The sequence below is a fragment of the Mobula hypostoma genome, chromosome 2, assembly GCF_963921235.1.
Source record: "Mobula hypostoma chromosome 2, sMobHyp1.1, whole genome shotgun sequence".
Classification (NCBI taxonomy): Eukaryota; Metazoa; Chordata; class Chondrichthyes; order Myliobatiformes; family Myliobatidae; genus Mobula; species Mobula hypostoma.
In genome coordinates this window covers 209,861,459-209,881,159 of record NC_086098.1, presented here as the reverse complement: position 1 = coordinate 209,881,159, position 19,701 = coordinate 209,861,459, and the positions used below count along the sequence as shown (strand labels likewise).

The following is a 19,701-nucleotide window of genomic DNA, read 5'->3' as shown; positions in this document are numbered from 1 at the left end:
GCTTTGAGTGTCCTATGGACTCGGACCCCAAGATTCCTCTGATCCTCCAGACTGCTAAGAGTCTTACAATTAATACTATATTCTGCCATCATATTTGACCTACCAAAATGAACCACCTCACACTTATCTGGGTTGAACTCCATCTGCCACTTCTCAGCCCAGTTTTGCATCCCATCAATGTCCCGCTGTAACCTCTGACAGCCCTCCACACTATCCACAACACCCCCAACCTTTGTGTCATCAGCAAATTTACTAATCCATCCATCCACTTTTTCATCCAGGTCATTTATAAAAATCATGAAGAGCAGAGATCCCAGAACAGATCCCTGAGACACATCACTGGTGACCAACCTCCATGCAGAATACGACCTGTCTACAACCACTCTTTGCCTTCTGTGTTCAAGCCAGTTCTGGATCCACACTACATCTACTGCTCTACCTTCATCAATGTGTTTAGTCACATCCTCAAAAAATTCAATCAGGCTCATAAGGCATAATCTGCCTTTCACAAAGCCATGCTGACTATTCCTAATCCTATTATGCCTCTCCAAATGTTCATAAATCCTGCCTCTCAAGATCTTCTCCTTCAACCTACCAACCACTGAAGTAAGACTCGCTGGTCTATAATTTCCTGGGCTATCTCTACTCCCTTTCTTGAATAATGGAACAACATCCACAACCCTCCAATCCTCCGGAACCTCTCCCGTCCCCATTGACGATGCAAAGATCATTGCCAGAGGCTCAGCAATCTCTTCCCTTGCCTCCCACAGTAGCCTGGGGTACATCTCGTCTGGTCCCAGTGACTTATCCAACTTGATGCTTTCCAAAAGCACCAGCACATCCTCTTTCTTAATATCTACTTGCTCAAGCTTTTCAGTTCATTGTAATTGTCAACCATAGTGAATACTGAAGCAAAGTACTCATTAAGTATGTCTGCTATCTCCTCCGGTTCCATACATACTTTTCCACTGTCACAGTTGATTGGTCCTATCCTTTCACGTCTTATCCTCTTGCTCTTCACATACTTGTAGAATGCCTTGGGGTTTTCCTTAATCCTGTCTGCCAAAGTCTTCTCATGGCCCCTTCTGCCTCTCCTAATTTCATTCTTAAGCTTCTTGCTGCTAGTCTTATTATACCTTTGACCCTTAACAGCTAGAAGACACAGATGTTTTCTGTTTATGGTTTGGAGTTGTATAATCCTTGATTTGTTTATTCAATTCAATTACTCTCGGAATGAAGATATATATCTAAGTCTGCAGCAATTATTGTCTGTAGTAAAAGAGTTGCAGAACATTTAGAAAATTCATTTGTTATCGTACAACTGATATTGAAGAAATGACTGTTTAAAGCAGTGATTTCTTCCCTAATGGCACAGTATGCAAAACTGGAAAACTTGCTTACTTTGCATATCGTGTGCAGTTCTAATTGCCACACTGTGGGAAGGATTTAAGTAAGTTAAAGAGGGTACAAAAAAGACTCACGAAGATGCCCCCTGGACCAGAGAGCTTGAATTTATGAGGAGAGATGAGATAAAAAATGGCAGTTTTTCCCAGATTGAATGAGACTGAGGGAAGACCTTTCTAGAGGTTTATAAAATAATGAATGGCGTAGATGAGTTAACCTTATTCTCTTGTCCAGGGTAGGTAAAAGTAAAATTAGAGAGCATAGGTTTAATTCCAGAGGGGAATAATTTAAAGTGTATCCAGGGGAGGGGCACATTTTGCAAAAGAGTGCGGTGGGTTTATGAACACTCTGCCTGAGGAGATGAAAGTGGCAGGTAAAATCACAGTGTTAACAAAAATAACAATTTGACAAATAGGTTGAGAGGAATTTTGGCCAAACATAGGCAAAAGAAGTTAGCTTAGAGATGCACCTTGGTCAGCTTAGATGGGCTGAGCCATTGGGACTATTTTCATTCTGTAAAACTTTATGAATCTATTACTCCCATGTGTACTCATCTCTCCTCACTGATTCCCTTCCAGGCACTATTCCCTGCAATATTGCTAAGTGTAACACCTACACCTACACCTACACCTCTTCCCTCACCACCATTCAAGGCCCCAAACAGTCCTTCCAGGTGAGGCAGCACTTCACATGTGAATCCATAGGTGTCATTTATTGCATCAGGTGCTCACGGTGTGGCCTCCTCTACATCAATGAGACGCAATGCAAAATGGAGGGTCACTTCCTTGAGCAGCTTTGCTCCATCTGCTGTAGCAGGCAGGATCTCCTGGAGGCCAGCCATTTTAATTCCACTTTCATTCCCACACCAACATGTCGGTCCACAGCCTCCTCTAATGCCAAGTTGAGGCTAGACACATATCAGATTCGAGGAGCAATACCACATTTTCTGTTTTGGTAATCTCTAAATTGACAGCAACATCATCAATTTCTCTAACTTCTAGTGAAAAAAGGCCTGATGGTAGAGCGTCACAAAAACTGTGGGTCAGCTGACTAAGAAAAATAACAAGATGGCTTGAGTCGCAAAAATAGATTGAGGTGCTTTTATTTACAAAAATTGTGGAAAAACAAAAACTTGGACATCCACATCAAAATAAGCAAAAGTGAAAAAAATACTATATATATATATATATATATATATAGAGAGAGAGAGAGAGAGAGAGAGAGAGAGAGCGTGCACACGCGCACGCGCAAAGGCTCCACTTTCTTTTTTGAAGTGCATCAGTAGTCAATTGAGAAAAGAAAAATTGTGGAGATATCCTGCATCCATACTGGTGTCCCTTGAGACAAACTCATAGAAGACAGCAGTAGTGGTTGATACTAGGAATCAATCTTGAGATCTTGAATGCAGTGCTTCAATTCAATAAGTTTATGTATATGGTCAAGATCTTCAAATATTATATCTCACCAAAGCTAAACTTAAGATGTAATATTTCCATCAACATGCATATCTAATTATCACATACTTCAAAGTACAATCACACCTTTAGCAGCCATAACAGACAGATCACCCTAAAGTACTGCATGTCACTCAAGTGAACGAATCCCTATTTTGATAAGATGGTACATAATTGGAAGCAATAGCAGCTAACTGGCAGGTGTAGGCATGGCTTTGTCATCTTATTGGCAAGATGCAAGTATTATTCATCATTTTAATCTAAAACGTTAAAAGTATTTTGTTTTGACAGTTTTAGCTATCATCCATGAAGGTCATATGAAGGGTTAAATTTCACCTTCCAGAACATACAGTAATTCAATTTACAATTTGGTCTCAGATGTATATAGACCATTCTCTTTCACCCCCCCCCTTTCCCCCCATCCCTTTAGCTCATTTACCTTTTCCTTTTCCCCTTTCCCTTCCTCATGTCCAGCCCATCACCCACACCTTCTTCCCTATGGATCCCACCTCCTTCCCTTTATCCTATGGTCTGCTGTTCTGTCCTATCAGATTCCAGGTTATTCAGTTTTTGCCTCTTCCTCCTGTCACTTACCAACTTCTTGCATTATTCCCATTTCTTTCCCTCTCCTGCTTACTCAGCTTCTCCCTCACACTTAGATTCACCTATTACCCACCAGCTCAAGTTCCTCCCCCCCCCCACACATCCTTTACTCTGGCTCATGCCTCTTTCCTGATGAAGGGTCTCAGCCGAAAAACATCATCTGCCTGACAAGCTGAGTTCCTCCAGCAATTTTGTCTCCCATGTGAATCTATGTATTTATTTTGTTGTATTTGTTTATGATGTAACTCAACTGATTTACTATTCAGACAGCATTTCTGTCTTTATTTGCACACAATCTAATAAGTGTATTTGTTACCAGTAATGCAAAGCTAGTAAGACCAAGTCCTTAATTATTTATTATTCTGTTTGTAAAATCCAACTAATTGTCCAGCATGTCGCACATCAATTAGAAACAGCACTTTTCTTAATAGATGCAGTTTTACTCAGGCTGTCTTTTACATACTTTGCATACTGTAATGCAAATTGAGGAATATATTAAAAGACAAAAAAGGCATGTTTTTCCTCAGAGACTAAATTATATGTCTTGGATATAATACTTAGAAAAATGAGATGATTGTGAGATAAGGAAGGAAGGGTAAGGTTACCAAGCAGGAAATTTGGGAATTCCTCTGTGGATTGTATTTTCATAAATCTTTCTGCATGTGCCAAAACGATCACTGAGGTCAGGTTCTCAGAGAATTCCTTTCTCATATGAAGAGCCAGCTAATGACCTATGGTTATCCCAACCTCTCCACAAATGGTTTAAATCACAAAGCCAATAACAATATGACATCAATTACTGAATAATGAGAGTAAATATAATGATAACATAATAGTTGTTTCTGACTTAAATTATTTTCTTGCCTGAGCTTTAATTCTTTTTAGCTTTCTCCATTGAGCAGATTTGGAGAAATATACTGGATGTATATCATAATCAATTAAAAAAAATAACAATATTACCACATTAATCTAAAATGTTAAAAGCATTTTGTTCTGACGGTTTTAGCTATCATCCATATAGGTCATAAGAAGGGTTACATTTCATCTTCTGGAACACTCAGTAATTCAATTTCTTTGCAATTTGCTCTCAGATGTATATAGACCATTCTCTTGCACTATTTTTCCTTACATTAGTTTTGAATATAAAATCTATCAGTTAGAATGCATGGGCCTGGATCTTATGTGGACTGCCAGCAGCCTTTACCCAGTGAAAAATCTGCTTTTAATTGTACTAGGCCTGTAGAAGGAAGAAACTCCCAGTGACTGTAAATGTACAGCAATGTGCAGGATCTTTTCAAGTGAAAGCAAGGAAAGATGAAAAAGTTCATAAAAAAAGAAAAAAAAAACCGAGTACAATATCAGCTCCAACATGGGTACTAACTTTCCCAGCACCAGGACAATTTCAAAAGGCAATGCTTTAAAAAGGTGGCATCCATCATTAAGGACTCCCATTACCCCAGGACATGCCCTCTTCTACCATCAAGGGTGAGGTATTGCAGCCAATGTTTCAGGAGAACCTCTTCCCCTCTACCGTCAGATTTCCGAATGGACAATGAACCCATGAACATTACCTCATTAATTTAGTTTTTTAGACATATTTCTTACTTGTAACCTATAGTTTTATTGTTGTGTATTGCAATGTACTGCTGTTTAATACAACAAATTCTGATTCTGAGAACAAACAGTATAAGTTTCAATGGTTTTGTAAACAGGAAGAAAACAACTAAGGTAGGTATGGTTCTTCTGGAGAATTAGGCCAGCAAATTAATAACAGGGAACAAAAGAAATGCCAGATTTGTTAATATTTTGCCTGAGTCTTCACCATGGAGGACATTGCAAATATCTCTAAGATAGCAGATGGGTTAATAAATAACAGGGAGGAACTTGTAAAAATGTTAATCACAAGAAACAATGAAGGTAGACAAATTGCTGGGATCTGATAGTGTGTACTCATAAGTTTTAAAGGCTGCAGAAATGGTGGATGTGTTGGTTGATCTTTTTTTTCAAAACGAAGTTCAGAAAGGTTATCAGAGGATTAGAAAATCAAAAGGAAGACAAAAAAAGAAGCAGGGAACTATAGAGAAATTGTTTTAACATCTATTATTGTTAAACGCTATGGTCAATAATCAGAAAAAAACAGCAAATTATTTAGGAAAACGGAATATGATGAAACTAGTCTAAATGGTTTTATGAAATTTGAACGATGTTTGACAAATTTGTTTGAACTATTTGAGAATATTACAGAGAGTTGATAGAGGGGAATCTGCAGATGTAGTTATTTTAGATTTTCAAATGGCATTTGACAAACTGCTACACTATATTGCATAACATAAGAGCCTCAATTGTTGGGGATTAGCATGGGTTGAAACTAACAGTCACATAGAAAGCCAAGTTAAAATAAATGGGCCCTTTTCATCCTGGAAGGACATAACTAGTGGAGTGTCTCAGAGACTGCACCTTGGCCATCAGTAGTTTACTGTTTTCTTAAATAATCTGGAGGAGGAAAGAAAAGCTCTTTCCACATTAGCCAGTAGTACAAAAATATGTGGTGTGTTGGGATAAGGACATTGTGATTCTGCAATGGGATACAGATAGAGTGAGAAATTGGGTTAAAAACTTGGCAAATGGAGTTCGTTTGCCAAACTTGGCAAGTGGGAAAGTGTAAGATTTTGAACCTTGGTAAGAAGAATCAAAATATGGATTATTATCAAAATGAATAGAGTCTACAAACATGTCAATCAGAGTTCAATTCCGGCACCCTCTGTAAGAAAGTTTGTATGTTCTTTCTGTGTCCATGTGGGTTTCATCTGGGTGCTCCAGTTTCCTCTTACAATCCAAAGATGTACCAGTTAGTTGGTTAATTGTGATGAGGCTAAGGTTAAATAGGTGGGTTTCTGAGCAGTGCAGCTCATTGGGCTGGAAGGGCCTTTTCTGAGCAGTATCTCTAAATAAAATAAATGATGCATTGCATTCTGTAAGCATTACTTTGTTTATAGTTTAAGGGTCAGTAACACAAAATTAATAGGAGATACTATGGCTCTGCTTTGAATGTGAAGTTTAGCATGTAATGACTATCTGGACAATGACCTACAATTCTCTATCAGCAAGATTATTTGAGAAAAGGAAATAACTTGTTAATCACTAGTCATTCATTTTATATTTATAAATACCAAAGTGGCATTGTGTGTCAGAAAGATGCCTTTTTATACAAGTTTCCATCCAAAAGGAGCTTTAATTAATGAGATTTCTGTTGGAATTGGAAATTGAATCAGTAAAAAAAAACGATCTGTTATGCGCAGTACTATGTATTTATTTGCACTTAATAATTATACAAGCAAATTAAGCATCCAAATAGACACAATGGTGAGATAGAACCAGCTAATCCATTTTTGTTTTGTTAGTTTAGGACTAAAATTGTCAGAGTCACTGTATAAATTTTCCTGCAGTTCAAATAATGCCATAGGATCTTTTCTGTTGACTTGAGTAGGCTAGCAAAATATTGGTATATTCAGAGGACTGCTCCTCTTACTGAGAAGCACTCCCTCAGTTGTTCACTGAATTTTGTTTTTGATTATTTGCTCATATTCTTTTGTAATACCTATCCAGTAGACTTCTACATTATTGTTTAGAAAGTATTATGGCTGCACATAACTCAGTGTGACTTCAGTCCACTGTTCAGAAAAAGAGAAGCCATATGTGATGTTAAGCTCATTTAGCTTTCTTCTTAAGTAGTTCATCAAGATTGAGGATACCTTGTTTTCATTCCAGTTTTGTTGGTTCTGAGGTAACTGTTGAGGCTAAAGTGGAAACTACAAATTCTTCTGCAAACAAGTCATGGCATGGACAGGTGGGAATTTTGTGAGTGGTTTGCTGGTTATACAGTTCATCGGTCTATTACAGATATCTGGCCTTAAGATTCTAAAAAAATTCCCAAATATTGATTCTCTGCTTTGAGTTTCCATGAAATAGAGGTTCCCAGGAGTCAGCAGGAATGCTGCAGTTCTTTGAGAAGGCTTTGAACACATCCTTAAACCTTTTCCATTCTCCATTTGATAATGTCTTCCCATGCGGGGTTCAGAACAGATCATCTGGTTTGGAATCACAAACAAGAGAAAATCTGGAAGAGATGCTGGAAAGACAAGCAACACACACAAAATGCTGGAGGAACTCAGCAGGCCAGGCAGCAGCAATGGAAAAAAGTACAGCCAATGTTTTGGGCTGAAACCCTTCGGCAGGACTGGAGAAAGAAAGCTGAGGAGTAGATTTGAAAGGTGAGGGGAGGGGAGAGAGAAACACCAGGCAATAGGTGAAAAAGAAGGGGTGGGATGAAGCAAAGAGCTAGAAAGTTGATTGGTGAAAAAGACAGAAGGCCATGAAAGAAAGAAAAAAGTTGGGGGGGGGCGGGGTGAGCACCAGAGGAAGACGATGGGTAGTCAAGGAGATAACATGAGAGAGGTACAAGGGGATGGGAAATGGTGAAAGGGGGGAGGCATTACTGGAAATTTGAGAAATTGACGTTCGTGTCATCAAATTGGAGGCTACCCAAATGGTGGTGTTCCTCCAACCTAAGTGTGGCCTTATCCCAACAGTGGAAGAGGCCATGGATGGACATATCAGAAAGGGAATGGGAAGTGGAATTAAAATGCATGGCCATTGGGAGATCCCGCTTGTTCTGGCGGAACAAGCGTTACACCTGCCCCTATACCTTCTCCATCACTATTATTCAGGACCCCAAACGGTTTTTCCAGGTGAGGCGACACTTCACCTGTGAGTCTGTTGGTGTCATATACTGTGTTCGGTGCTCCTGCTGTGGCCTCTTGTATATTGGTGAGACCCAATGTAGATTGGGAGACCACTTCACTGAGCATCTACGCTCCCTCCACCAACATAGCTGAAATAACATAGACACACATAAATACTTTTCTTCCTCTCTTCTTCGATTAGATTATGAAGACACGTAGTCCTCTTTTATTGTCATTTAGTAATGCATGCTTTAAGAAATGATACATTATTTCCTCCGGTGTGATATCACAAAACACAGGACAAACCAAGACTGAAAAAATTGACAAAACCACATAATTATACATATAGTTACAAACAGTGTAACAATACCGTAACTTGATGAAGAAGTCCGCGAGCACAGTAAAGTTCAAAGTTTCTCAAATGCCCCACATTTCACGCAGACGGGAGAAGGAAGAAAAACTCTCCCTGCCATGCCGACCACAATCCGGCTCTGAGTCATCCGAAAACTTCGAGCTCTGATCAGCTCTCCGACACCGAGTACTGAGCGCCATCTCTGTCCGAACGATTCGACCTCCTTCTCTGTCGCCAAAAGCAGGCAAGGCCGGGGATTTTGAGGCCTACCCTCTGAAAGATTCCCGACCACACAGTAATGACAGCAGCGGACAGGCGTTTCAGAAATTTCTCCAGATGTTCCTCTGTGCTTTCACGTCCATTTTCCATCAAATCATAATTGTCCACAGCCCATATTTAACAGATACAACATCATTTTTCACCAGAGGGCTGCGCACACGCGGCGCACTGCCATCTTCTCCTCACGACAACCTTGTGGTAGTGACTAAAAATTTCAAATACTTGATAATGAAGTTTGCAATGAAAGACTCAGGTGCTGGCCTTAGAACAGTTTTTGGAATAGTAGAACAATTAACTCTGAGCCTAGTGATCCATTGCAGAATACGGTGGGATGAGTACACATCTTCAGAGTAAAAGTTCATTTTAAATGAATGTATAAGACCAATATTTTGCATATCATAAAAATAGACAAGTATTTACCTTAAATTCAACATTAGAGTTAAAAATGCAACACAAGCAATTTAAATTATTCATTTGCAGACACAATGCACATAAGTAAATTCATTTTAGGTAATAAAATAAATAAATAGGGAATGTGCCTTACACATAAGGTATACATAAACTAATTGATTTTATATGGTAAAGATTTTTATCAGAGCTACATAGAAAGAAATGGCCATTGTTTTATCACTTAGAAGTGCTTTTACCGCTGCTAAGACTTCATTACACTACAGGCACTAGTCCATTGGAAAACAAATCGCTGGTTGTCAGCTGCCATGGACTTAGTTCACTGGTCCTTTCCACTTAGAAAGTAAGTTGTTAGATATTAACATTAGATATTAGCAAGATGATTGCCATTATGCTAACATTAAAATATTAAAATTGGTCTTGAAAAAGTTCCAATCTAATCCAAAGAGAAGGATTTAAGATGTGCTTCACCCAATCTGTGGATTCAGTGCATTGTCAAGTAATGGAAATCATGTTTGATGAATTATAAGTACTAGATTTTTTTAATCATGCATCTAATGAGGGAGATAAATAGAGAATCAGAGCATTTTTGGATTGTCAGAAGGTATTCAATAAATAGCAAACTAGAATTTACAGTATTTGGTTATGAAGGGGGTAATCACCTAGCATGGTTGGAGTGTTGGACACCATCTGAAAATACACGCAGTGTATGTTTGTGGTCCTCAGCTGCTGTAGCCCATCCACATAAAGGTTTGATGTGCTGTGTGTTCAGAGATGCTCTTCTGCACACCACTGTTACAATGTGTGGTTATTTGAGTTACTGTCACCTTCCTGTCAGTGTGATCCAATCTGGCCATTCTCCTATGATTACTCTCATTAACAAGGTGTTATTTCCCATAGAACTGCCACTCACTGGATTTTGTTTTTGTTTTTTGCACCATTCTCTGTGAACTCTATAGACTGTTGTGCATGAAACTCCAAGGAGATCAGCATCTTCTGAGATACTGAAACCATCTTGTCTGGGACAAACAATTATTCCATTGTCAAAGTCACTTAGATCACATTTCCTCCCATTCTGATGTTCGGTCTGAACAACAACTGAACCTCTTGACCATGTAAGCATGCTTTTATGCATTGAGTTGCTGCCACGTGATTAGCTGATTAGATATTTGCATTAATGAGCAAGTGTACAGATGTACCTAATGAAGTAGCCCTTGAGTGTAGAGATTAGGAATTACTGAGTCATTTGCAGAATGGTAGCAATTAATGCTTTGGATACTTGCAATCTACATTACTGACTTAGATGAATGTTTACGGTGTTACACATCTACAATAGGTTTGTTGTTGATAAGTGAGAAAATGAGCTGATGTGTTAGTGTTCAGGCAACAATATAGAGATGTAAAATTGATCACTTCAGTTGGATGTATGGATAACCAAGATATATAAAATATGCTGAAAATTGTTAAATGTTGGAATTTAAAATGTTAAAAGTATCTTCCAAATATAAATGAGACTAAATTAGCAGGTTCTGCAAGCAATTAGAAAGACAAATAATATGTTAGGTTTTATTACACAGGAGCTGAAACTATTTAAGTAGTGCAAGATTTTCAATTACCACTCTAAGGGATTTAATCTAAAGTCAGACTGCAAAAAGCAGTCTTCTCCTTTAGATACAGGCTGTGTGCTCATGAAAATGTATTCCAGGTTTTTGATGAACATTACTACATGTGCACGGGTATGCAAAGGTATCCAGTGTGCCTTCAAGTTACATGAAACAAATAAGGCAACATTACTAACACAAAATTAATCTAAAGCTCTTGAACAGTATTGATATTGGTTTATTGTTATCACATGTATCAAGATACAATGAAATGTTTGATTGCTGACTGTTCATATAGATCGGAATTATTACACAGTGCTTTGAGGCAGAACAAGTTAAAACGATAATAATGCAGAATAAAGTGTAACAGCTACATAGAAAGTGCAGTGTAGGTAAAGAATAAATTGTCAGACCATAATGGGGTAGATTGTGTGGTCAAGAGTCTATTTCATCATGCGGGAGATCTGTTCAAGAGTCTGACAGCAGCAGGATCAAATTTGCCCTTGAGCCTGGTGGTAAGTCTTTTGTATTTTATGCTTGATGGGAGAAGGGAAGGGTGGCGGGGTGCAGATGTGTCTCGATCAAAGGAGGTGTAAGGTGCTCCTTCCCTCACCCCTGGGCAAGGTGTAGCACCTTCTTACCCCCCACCCAATCAGGGTCACGTGAAGCCATGGGAGCAGGTGGTGCATATCTCAAGTCCTGGTTATGCCACCACTGACACCAGGTTATGGCACCACTGATACCAGGCAGCCAATCTCTGAAGTGTATTGATAATGGCTGGTGTCACCCATCTCACAAAGACACTGCCCAAAAGAAGGCAATGGAAAACCACATCTGTAGAAAAATTTGCCAAGAACAATCATGGTCATGGGAACATATTCATCTCCATCATACTGATATGGCACATAATGATGATGATGGGATAGGGGAGAAGAGAGAAATGTCCAGAGAGGGTGGGGTATTTGATTATGCTAGCTGCTTTACTGAGGAAGTTGCAAGTGTAGATGGAGTCCATTGAGGGCTAAAGTGTAGGCCACCCTCACTGAAGTGGCCTTAAATTAAGATTTGAGGTCTTCTTTGTGAGAAGGATAATACCTACCTGTTTCAATTTAACTTGCATGCTTGGTGTTTTCTCCCACCTGGAGACCATGGCAGTATTTTAGTCTCATACAGATTCATAGACCAGTAGGGCACATATACAGACCCTTTGGCCCAACCAGTCCATATTGACCATAAAGTCCATCCAACTTATCCAAGATGAATATATTCATAGAGGTTGCACCATTGAACTGAATTCTGGAAGGAACCAGCTATTCAATGAGATAAGATTAACTAGAATAGGCAGACATTTATTGGAATTTAGATGAATGAGAGATTATCTCAATGCCACAAATAAAATCTTTACAGGGAACAATGTGGATGCTTAGAGTCTGCTTCCTGTATCTATAGAAGTTACAACTAGTTCTCACAATCTTGGAGTCAGGAGCTTGTAACGTGTGACAATGAAGAAGAAAAAATTCTCCATTTAGAGAATTCTAAATCCTTGAAAGGTTCTGTAGAGAGAAGCATAGATTGTTAATGGATGAGTATATTCAAGTTTGCAATCAAATAGTTCATTGCATTCAAGGTGTTAATGAATATTCAAAGTAGGATGAAAAAGGTTCACAATTACATTGGATGCAGATTGAAAAGATGCTTACTTCTACTTTTATGTTTTTATGATGGCCTCACACTGTTTACTTAAATATTTTTTCTTCCAGAGTACACTAAAGTTTCCATAGTAAAACTACTTCTCATCAATTCAAACAGTGTATTAGAATATACCGTAACTGATGCAATTTATTAGATGTTCAACCAAAAATTTGGATTGGCTAACAATAGTTAACTCAGAAGATAAAAATGTAGCTAATTAATAGGAACTTTGATTCCATTGCCTATTTGTTAAGACTTTGTATTTATGAAACAGTTTCTACAAACTATCTTACACAGGAATGCAATGTTCCTAGCAAACATCATCAGTGGCATTCTGCCAGTTGGATTAATTTACCATAGGGAATTGAAAAGTTAACAGTTTGTGTTAAACTTCATCGTAAGTAACTCTCACAGGGGATCTCAGGGTTTATAGCAGAGTTTACAACAGTCCAGGAAAAAAGATGATAGAGCCTAGTCAAGTCAGGAAATACTGAAGTAATTAAATCAATGTGACAAACTGGATCAAAACAATAAGCAATTTATAAGTTCTAAAGGGACAACAATTTTTTTGGAAATCAAGTATTTGAGCTTTGCTATTTCTTCTGGTAAGATTTTTATTTACTTGTATATGGTAGATCATGATCTGTGTGAATGTGTTTCAAAACTTGGAATGTTTGATGAATTCTTGTTATGTGTAACAATATGACTCTAATTTATCAGAATCTGGTGTTTTTTTATAGTTAATCAGCCAAGGAGCAGAAGGGTTAAGGTTTTATTAGAAACCATTGATATTGTATTATCCTACTGCTGTGTTAAAGCATATAGAATGGCTTTCCGTTTAAATGTACAAAAAGCAATGAGTAATTGCAGTTTTACTCTATAACCATAAGTTCTGTTCCCTATTTCTGAGCCACATTATGTGATTCTACATTACATATTCTGGTTAATGTGGAGTGCAGAACTTGGTGAACTCCAAATTTGTTGACATTACAGAGGATTAATGCCAGAATGGTAAAAATGAGTTTAGAGGAATCTCTTGCCGCATAGTTGACCAAAATAAATGTCACCATATGTACTAAACTCCAGCTATAAAAATATTAGAATCAGTACTGGGAAGATCTTAAACTGTAATGACTGTATTCGGTTTGAAACTTTGCCTGCAGCGCTGTTTGCCCTCCAAACAGCAATTCAAGCCACAACTTGTTGCTTGGAAAGAAAAAGCAATTTCTGAAGGTGGTCGGCAATTTTTTGCCATCAGCATCATATAGAAAAGAGACAGCATTGTATTCTGAGATTGTATTCTGAATTTTGCACAGAATGAATGAATTAAACATTGTTATTTTCTGAGATTACAGTTATGACAAAAATAAATTAATTAAGTTGTATTTTTGAATATTAAGAGACATGGTAGGAAAGAGGAAGTTATATTCGATACACAACAACCTCTGAACAGTAGCCAGGATGTGGGATATAAATTACAATGGAAGATAGAAAAAACATGTAAAAAGGGCAATGTTACAATGGTCATGGGGGATTTCAATGTGCAGGTAGATTGGGAAAATTAAGTTGGTGCTGGATCCCAGGAGAGGGAATTTGTACAATGCCTACAAGATGGCTTTTTAGAGTAGCTTGTGGTTAAGTCTACTAGGAAAAAAAGCAATTCTGGATGTGTAATGAACCAGATTTGTTTAGGGAGTTTAAGGTAAGGGAACCTTTAGGAGATAGTGATCATAATATGATAGAATTCACCCTGCAATTTGAAAGGGAGAGACTAAAATCAGATAAAGTCAGATCCTACAGTTGAGTAAAGGGTTTTACAGAAACAAGAAAAAGGAGCTGGCCAAATTTGATTGGAAGGGGAACTAGCAGGGATGAGGCGGATCAGCAATGGATGAAGTTTCTGGGAGCAAGTTGGAAGGTGTAGGACAGGTACATCCCAGAGAATAAGAAGTATTCTAAAAGGAGAATGGCGCAACTGTGGCTGACAAGGGAAGTCAAAAACAACATAAAAGCAAAAGAGAGAGCAAAAAATTAGTGGGAAGTTAGAGGACTGGGAAACTTTTAAAACCCACGGAAGACAACTAAAAAACATAAGGAGAGGAAAGATAAAATTTGAAGTAAGCTAGCTGGAGGTGCAATGTGACTTGAGAGTCCTTGTACATGATTATCTAAAGATTAACTTGCAGGTTGAGTTGGTGGTAAAGAAGGCAAATCCAATGTTAGCATTAATTTTGAGAAGACTAGAATGTAAAAGCAAGGAAGTGATGCTGAGGTTTGATAAGGCACTCGTCAGACCGCATTTGGAGTATTGTAAGCAGTTTTGGCACCATTACCTAAGAAAAGATATGCCGGCATTGCAGAGGATCCTGAGGAGGTTCATGTGAATGATTCCAAGAATGAGGGGATTAACATATGAGGAGTGTTTTGTGGCTCTGGGCTTGTACTTACTGGAGGTTAGGAGAATGAAGGGGGAATCTCATTGAAATAGATCAAATATTGAAAGTCCAAAATAGAGTGGACATTGGGAGAATGTTTCCTGTGGTGGGTGAGTCTAGGATCAGAGGGCACAGCCTTAGAATAGAGAGAATTTCATTTAAAACAGAGATAAGAAGGGATTTCTTTAGCCAGGCGGTGGTGAATCTATGGAATTCATTGCCACAGACAGCTGTGAAGGCCAGGTCATTAAGTGTATTTAAAGCAGATTTTAATAGGTTCTTGATTAGTCAGGTGTCAAAGGTTACAGGGGGAAGGCAAGGGAATGAGGTTGAGAGGGATAATAAATCAACCATGATGGAATGACAGAGCAGCTTGGTGGGCCAAATGGCCTAATTCTTCTGCAATGTCTTAAGGTCTTATGATCTGGTCTTAAATATATTGACAGCAAAGGGGGTTAAAGTGATAAAATGAAAGCCTGTAGCTTTCGCACCAAGTCAAATGAATTAATGGCACAAATGGAAGTAAGTGGATATAATATTATTCCCATTACAAAAACATCATCACAGATTTCCAGGATAATTAACATTTTGGAAGGGTGGGAAAGTGGGAATAGGGAATGATGTATTACTGTTAATGAGACAGAAAAACTGTGCTGTGATGGGAAATGATCTTGGTGAGACGTGTTGTAATGTACAATCAATTTGACCATGCTAAGAAATTGCAAAGGACAGACAATATTGGTAATAGTTATATTTTTGCCACCAAATAGTATTAGTAATAATGGGAGAGGCATTAGTCTGTAAATGAAAGGTGAATGCAACAGAGAAATACAACAACTATGGCAGACTATATCCTACATGTTAATGGGACAGATAAAATACATTACAATAACATGGAAAATGGAATATACAGAATACTTTTCAAGATCAAAACATTGTGGAAACTATAAGAGAAACAAATACTGGAAATCTCAAGCAATACATAGAATCTGTTGGAGGAAATCTACAAATCAGGCAGCATCTATGGAGAGGAATAAACAGTCGATGTCTCGGGCCGAGATGCTTCATCAGGAACGGAAGGAGGAGGAAACTAGAATAAGCAGGTGGGGGAGGGGAGGAAGTACAAACTGGCAGGTGAAACCAGATGAGGGGCAAGGTAGCAGGGGGAAGCCTGCTTCAAGGAAAACTTTTGTACAACGATAAAAGGTTGATTGTTAATCTTGTTGACAAGTGTATTTGGGAAAGAAGGACCATAATGTAATAGAATTTGACATTGAATGTGATGTTCTTCGATATAAAACTAAGATCTTAAATCTAAACAAGTTACGAGAGGGAAATTTGTCTGTGGCTGATAGGATGAATACATTGAAAGGATTGATGGTAAACAGGCAGTGTTGAACTTCTAAAAAACAGTAAACAAGTTCAGAAATAAAATTCATTAAGACACAAAGACCCATCAGAAAAGTGGTTTTCTATGGATGACCGAAGAAATTAAAATTAGTTATAAATCAGATAAAGTTTATAAGTTTGAAGAAATAACAGTATAATCGGTTACATTTTAGAACTCAGCAGAGGAAGGTTAAGAAATTAGTTAGGGAAGGCAAGGCCTAGTTAGGCTAAAGATATAAAAACAGACTATGGAAGCTTTTAAGAGGTTTTAAACAGTTGTTCTGTTGGTCTTCATAGAGGAAGATTGTGTGTATATATTAGAGAAACAAGAATTTAGCAGGAAAGGAAAACTGATGGATCTAAGTATGAGATACAAAATAATTTTGGTAACTTGCTCAGTTTGAAAGCTAACAAACCCCCAAAACATTCAAGATTGTGTAAGAGATCTACATGCCAGAACTCTGGAGATGAGTTTACAGCTTAAGAGATAGTGTATGCTCTGGTTATGAGCTTCCATGGCTCTATAGATTTCTTGTGCATTGGTGGGGAGCAAGTATGACTCTACCCTTCAAGAAAGGAGAGGGAAAACAAAATACACAACTACCAACCTATTGGCCTATCATTAATGATCGACAAAATGCTGGATTCACTGAAAGAGAGCCCACCAAAAACCTGAAGTCCTCCCTCCTGTACCAACTTCTTATCCACATGTTAAACTGTAGGATCTTCCTCTTTCTTGCCTTACTAACATGTGGCACAGGTAGCAATTCGGAGATCACAATCCTAGGCATCTTGTCCTTTAACTTAGCACCTAACCACCCGGACTCATTTTGTAGCACCTCGTCATGCATCACTGCCCTTTTGTACTGACGTGGACCACGACCCTTGCTGCTCACCATCCCACTTTGTGGACTTTATCCGAGATGTCCCTACCCTGGCACCCAGGATGCAACGAACCATCCGGGAACTTCATTCTTGTCCACAACACCTCCTCTTGTTCCCCTAACCAATGAATTCCCTATCACTGCATCTCACCTCTTCTCCCTTCCTTACTGAGCCACAGAGCCAGATTTAATGCCAGAGACCTGACTATGGTGGGTTTCCTCTGCTAGGTCATCCCCTCAGAGGTATCCAAATTGTTATACCTGTTGTTGAAGGAAATGACCAAAGGGGTGCTCTGCACTAGCTGCCTATCCCCTTTCTCCCTCCTGTTAGTCACCGAGTTACCTGTGTCCTGCACCTTGGGTGTAACTACCTCCCTCTCTAGAGTTCATTCATTTCCTGCTCCAATTTCTTAACACAGTCTGTGAGAAGCTGCAGCTGAATGCACATCTTGCAGTTGTAGTTGTCAGGGACACTGGAGGTTTCCCTGCCTTCCCACATCCTGCAAGAGGAGCATTCCAGTATCCTCACTGGCATCGCCACTGCTCTAAATGTGCAACAAGAAAGAAAGAATAAATAATGAAAATAAGATTTCATTGAAGCTTCAATGAGCCAAAGGCTTAACTCCCCACACTGACACTGGCACACTCTCACAATGGCCACTCCCCTTAAACCTAACTTCTTTTTATTGGTCACTTTTTAAGTGTCGCTAAGATTCTCTGGACTAGTACTGTGAATGGCAGATTTGCTGTGTGAGGAGAAACTAGGTAAACTGTGATTGCATTCTTTATATTTTAGAAGAAGAAAAAGAGATCTCAGTAAAACATGACATTCTAAAAGACCCTGACAGGCTAGATGCAGGAAGAAAGATTCCTGACTTAGGAATCTCAGACCAGGAGGCACAGTTTGAGAATAAGTAAACAGCCTTTTAAGACTCAGCTAAGGATAAATTTCTTCACTCAGAAGGTTGTGAATATTTCAATAGTCAATAGACAATAGGTGCAGAAGTAGGCCATTCGGCCCTTTGAGCCAGCACCGCCATTCACTGTGATCATGGCTGATCAACCACAATCAGTACTCCGTTCCTGCCTTCTCCCCATATCCCTTGACTCCGCTATCATTAAGAGCTCTATCTAACTCTTTCTTGAAAGCATCCAGAGATCTGGATGTCCAGATAGAAAGCATCAAATTCTCTCTCTTGGAAAACTATCAAAGCACAGCCATTGTATTTATTCAAAACAGTTTTCAATAAATTTCTGGCACTATGAGAATCGAAGGATATGGAGATATTGCTCTAAAATGGGAGTGAGATGGAAGATCAGACTTGATCTTAATAAAGTGGAGTTGCCTTGACAGGCCTGTTGGCCTCCTGATCCTATTTCTTATTTTCTTATCTCCAAACTGCAGGAAATGCTGAACTGCAATCAGTAGATCAACATTTAGTTGAATTTCTCTCGCTCCCCCACCTAATCCTTGAGGGAGAAATCATCCATTACTGCATTTAGCCTTTGAACATATGTAATAGCATTGATGTTTTTGCATTACTGTCAGTCAGAAGTTTTGAAGTGGCAGACATACATGTTTTAGGCTTTATTGTGTATGGAAGTCTTGAGATTGAATAAGAAAGAGCATATATTCAAGCCAGTAAAAGGCAAATTTTGGGCAATATATAAAAAAAATCCTTATTTAGTGTAGTACGATCAAAATATGGAATGGTCTTGTGGAGCAGTCAGCTGAAATGAAAATGTAGAACCATTAACAAAAAAAATTGAATTTTACATTCAGAATTTTTTTGTTGATTGAGTGTCTATGTGATGTTTCTGTATGGACATTTTACATTCAATTAGTGATTGTATTTTCAAAGTAAGTCAATGGCTATATAACAACAGGAAGTCTGCAGATGCTGGAAATTCAAGCAACATACATCAAAGTTGCTGGTGAACGCAGCAGGCCAAGCAGCATCTGTAGGAAGAGGTGCAGTCGACGTTTCAGGCCGAGACCCTTCGTCAGGACTAACTGAAGGAAGAGTGAGTAAGAGATTTGAAAGTGGGAGGGGGAGGGGGAGATGCAAAATGATAGGAGAAGACAGGAGGGGGAGGGATAGAGCCGAGAGCTGGACAGGTGATAGGCAAAAGGGGATATGAGAGGATCATGGGACAGGAGGTTCGGGAAGAAAGACAAGGGGGGGGGTGACCCAGAGGATGGGCAAGAGGTATATTCAGAGGGACAGAGGGAGAAAAGGAGAGTGAGAGAAAGAATGTGTGCATAAAAATGAGTAACAGATGGGGTACGAGGGGGAGGTGGGGCCTTAGCGAAAGTTAGAGAAGTCGATGTTCATGACATCAGGTTGGAGGCTACCCAGACGGAATATAAGGTGTTGTTCCTCCAACCTGAGTGTGGCTTCATCTTTACAGTAGAGGAGGCCATGGATAGACATGTCAGAATGGGAATGGGATGTGG

At 38.9% G+C, this 19,701-nt stretch overlaps 1 protein-coding gene across 6 annotated transcripts in view; it reads left to right on the top strand.

The window, feature by feature from the left end:
* ripor3 (RIPOR family member 3) overlaps positions 1-19,701 on the top strand; it is a 196,006-nt gene that overhangs the window by 12,262 nt on the left and 164,043 nt on the right. For 2 of the 6 annotated variants that reach the window (XM_063041460.1, XM_063041462.1), the window contains exon 1: positions 12,396-13,140. The exons of 3 other annotated variants lie outside the window; for them this stretch is intronic. The gene's annotated coding sequence lies outside the window, so the exon portion shown is untranslated. Of the gene's footprint in view, positions 1-10,298; positions 10,358-12,395; positions 13,141-19,701 lie in introns of those variants that run through there. One more of the 6 variants, XM_063041463.1, reaches the window with a different exon arrangement.